The sequence below is a fragment of the Bos taurus genome, chromosome 18 (genome assembly GCF_002263795.3).
Source record: "Bos taurus isolate L1 Dominette 01449 registration number 42190680 breed Hereford chromosome 18, ARS-UCD2.0, whole genome shotgun sequence".
In the NCBI taxonomy this organism is placed as follows: Eukaryota; Metazoa; Chordata; class Mammalia; order Artiodactyla; family Bovidae; genus Bos; species Bos taurus.
The window spans coordinates 29,245,372-29,249,514 of NC_037345.1; the positions used below are offsets into that span (position 1 = coordinate 29,245,372).

The 4,143-nt window shown below is 37.8% G+C and overlaps 1 non-coding gene across 1 annotated transcript; it reads left to right on the top strand.

Moving 5' to 3' along the window:
• Positions 1–3,817: 3,817 nt before the first annotated feature.
• TRNAA-AGC (transfer RNA alanine (anticodon AGC)) lies at positions 3,818–3,888 on the top strand. The gene has a single exon. It is a non-coding gene; the product is annotated as a tRNA-Ala (tRNA).
• The last annotated feature ends 255 nt before the right edge of the window (positions 3,889–4,143 follow it).

Sequence of the window (4,143 nt, forward strand, 5' to 3'; positions counted from 1 at the left end):
TCTTGACTTTGTAGTGATTTGAGTGTTTAACTCTGTTTGATGGTATTATATTGAGTTAACTGTCCAATTAATATCTTGTTTCATGAACTGTCTGTTAAGCTTAATAGCTGAGAATCCAAAGTGACTTATAAGAATGTATAAGAATCATATAAGAATGTATGAAACTTTAGAGAAGATTCAATTAATGTTAGGTTATATATACACAGTCTCTGCAACTTTCAAATTATGAAAAACAAACCAAAATATTTTTCTTGTGTACTTTTATATGATCACTATGCCCATTTTTTAAAAACTCTAATTCATTATACATTTTCTGATCTATCCACTGAACTAAGGATTTGAAATCTATACCTTACCTTATCGTGTTTTCCTTCCTGGAAATAAAATGATTCCCCAATAAAGGCAAAAAAAAAAAAAAAAAAAGCATGGGAAAATATTGTGATGGCTGCTGCTCTGAAATTTTAAGAAGAGAACGTTTGACTATGTGAAACCTGTTGCATGAATTACGGAAATCACTGCAGCTATGGATGTATACGTGTGTGTATTGGCAACATGGGAAGTGGCATTTGAAGCTTCCTGACCCATCTCCTTCATGTGCCTCCAGCTTAAGTCCTCCCTCATGTCCAGTCTTGTAGGAAAATTGAATAAATGGGTTCCTTCCCTTCTCTGTTTATGCTGGTTTCAGTAACAAGGTGTCTGCTTTAATCTATGAGAAACTCCAGTCTTTCATAGCATCCCACAGCTACTTAAGGTGGAGAATAGTCTTCTAGTTCCAGATTAGCTAACTTTTTATATTATCATCACCACTTTCAGATTTAGAGAAGCATAATTTTATTACCTATTTACAAATATTTAAGAGTGCTTTTAAGTACATCAATATTATTTACATGTGCATAAAACTGTTTGAGTCCCTTGGACTGCAAGGAGATCCAACCAGTCCATCCTAAAGATCAGTCTTGAGTGTTCATTGGAAGGACTGATGTTGAAGCTGAAATGACAATACTTTGGCCACCTGATGCAAAGAGCTGACTCATTTGAAAAGACCCTCATGCTGGGAAAGATTGAATGCAGGAGGAGAAGGGGACGACAGAAGATGAAATGATTGGATGGCATCACTGACTCAATGGACATGAGTTTGGGTAAAATCTGAGAGTTGGTGATGGACAGGGAGGCCTGGCGTGCTGTGGTTCATGGGGTCGCAAAGAATCGGATATGACTGAGCAACTTCACTTTCATTTTTCACTTTCATGCATTGGAGAAGGAAATGGCAACCCACTCCAGTGTTCTTGCCTGGAGAATCCCAGGGACAGGGGAGCCTGGTGGGCGGCCGTCTATGGGGTCGCACAGAGTTGGACACGACTGAAGTGACTTAGCAGCAGCAGAAGCTTTAAATTAAACTGGAAGACTGGCAGAAAAATGAGTGATTGAAAGTGATAAGCATTTGCCCTCACAAATGTGAAATGAAGACTAGTGGCCACTTACTATCCTGAACCAGTTGTAGAAATGCTAGTTCAGTGATGCTTTCCAATTGGTGCTCTTATTGGGACCATATTGAAATAAACTATTATTTTTAAAAATTAAAGATAAAATTTAGTTACTAAAAAGAATATGCATAGTGAGACTGAAATAACTTTATTATTAGATCAAACAATTCCATATTTGTACTGAAAGGGTCAGAACCTGAATAATTAAAAATTGCTAAAACAAAACAAAAAAAGGAGTTCCCTGGTGGTCTGGTGGTTAGACTTGCAGGCTTTTGCTGCCATAAGCCAAGTTCAGTTCCTGGTCAGGAAACTGAAATCCCACAAGCTTTGTAGCATGACCCAAATAAATAAGTTAATTAAAAAATTTAAAAATTACATAAAATTCTTTCTTTACATTAAATAGGAAGACATCTTCCTATTCTCTTCCACCTAATAATTGATCAGAATCATCACAAGTTTGGGGCTTCCCTGGTGGCTCAGGAGGTAAAGAATCTGCCTGCAATGCAGGAGACCTGACTTTGATTCCTGGGTTGGAAAGATTCTCTGGCAAAGGGACTAACCACCCACTCCAGTATTCTTGCCTGGAAAATTCCATGGACAGAGGGGCCGGGCAGGCAACAGTCCATAGGGTTGCAAAGAGTTGGACATGACTGAGTGACTTAACGCTTTCCCTTTCACCACAATATTGCAAAAAAACAAAAACAAAAGCAAAACTAGTTTGTTTCACCTTTTTCTACTTGTTCTCCCATCTCTATTTGTAGGCAGTACATGGATTATGCACTTGAAAATGCAGATATAAACAAAGTTGACATTCAGAAATATTTGCTAGCCCATGATTTCTTTCCCTTTAGAGTTTGAGTTATGCATAACTAGTTATAATACAATGTGATATATAAATATATATGAGGTAATATATACAGTACACTTTAAAAATCCATGGAATATATTCTTATAAAATAAAAACATTCTGAGGTACTTTATATATAGAGAGATATTAGACAGATGAGCATATATTTTAAATGTAGAGACAGAGACAAGTCATGAACAAACAAGGACTGAATAATTAAAAGCCATGTTGAAGAAATGGAGTGCAGAAACTGTGGCTAGATTCAAGGACCATTTTTAGAGATAAGGTTGTAGATGGAAGTTGAAGGCAGATCTTCGGAGGTTTTGAATACTGGGTAGATTGGGCCATAATTGTGCTGGAAATAGAATAGACACTGAGGAGTCACAAAGGAAGGAATGACATGATTTAACCTGTACTCTTAGAAAATCATTTTGGGAAGAATTACCTGAAGGGGACTTGAGGCAGAGAAGCTGTTAGAAGTCAGTGCCCCTGCCTAAGTTCCAGGCAATGAAAGCCCAAACCAAGGCAAAACAATGAAAACTGAGAGAAAGAGGCCATTTCAAAAGACATTGTAGGAGTATAATTGGCTGGATATTGAAACTAATGCTCTATCCTGGGAGAGAAAGAAATTGAAGATGGCTCTTAGATTTTTGAACATGGATGATAGAGCGATAGTACAGTTAACAGATAAGAAAATAGCTAAATAATAGTTTTCAATATATGGATCAACTCCAGTAATAAGGTAGTATGTTTCTGAACCACTCTGATGAGGAGTGTATGTTCAAATCTGAAGTCTTTGGGAAAGAGCCCCATGGTGGATTAGTTTTGTCTGACAGAGACATACACATGGATGTCAGATATTTTCCATTCTCATATAGGGGGAAAAAAAAGAGAGAGAGGTTCACTACTGTATTTGACTTATTTTGTGGAATATTCTAAAGATTGTTGCCAACAGATCTTTTCTTTTTCTTGTAATGTTTTTGTTATATTTTAATGGAATACAGGAACAGAGATATTAAAAATTTTAATATCCTCACTTGGACACAATAAGGTTGATAATTAGAGCAGAGAAGACAATGCACGCTCTTTGGGTGAAGCAAAGTCTACATGTGTGAATCCAGGGATTTACCATGTTGACTTGGCTACATGAATCACATTTGCATTTTACGGGACAAGAAGACTTACCTAAGAAGATAATATGATAATAGCTAGCACTTACATGTAAAAGAATAGGAAATACTCTCTGGCAAATGTATTCTTTCTTTATCCAATGAATGCTCACAATAGCTAACACAATAATGTGAGCTTAGTAATAGTACCAACCCCATTTTGTAGGTGACAAAACTGAGGCAAGAGTTGTTAAATTGTTTGCCAAATCTCATACAACTAGGAAGTTGTGAAAGCAGAATTTAAATTAAGGTAGTCTGACTCCAAAGCCCATATTCTTAGCCACTAAACTATACAGTTTGTATTGTAGATGGAGCCTGGGGGTGTGGCTCAGTGGTAGAGTGCATGCTTAGCATGTATGAGACCCTGGGTTCAATCCCAGTACTCCCATCTTCATATTTGGGCTTCCCCCATCTTCATATTCGCTTCCATTGGCTAATGGTAAAGAATTCGCCTGCCATGCGGGAGACCCAGGTTGGATCCCTGAGATGGGAAGTTCCCCTGGCGATGGAAATGGCAACCTACTCCAGTATTCTTGCCTGGAGAATTTCACGGACAGAGGAGGCTAGTGGTCTCCATGGGGTCCATGGGGTTGCAAAGAGTCGGACATGACTGAGCGACTAACACACATTGTAGATGGAAGCA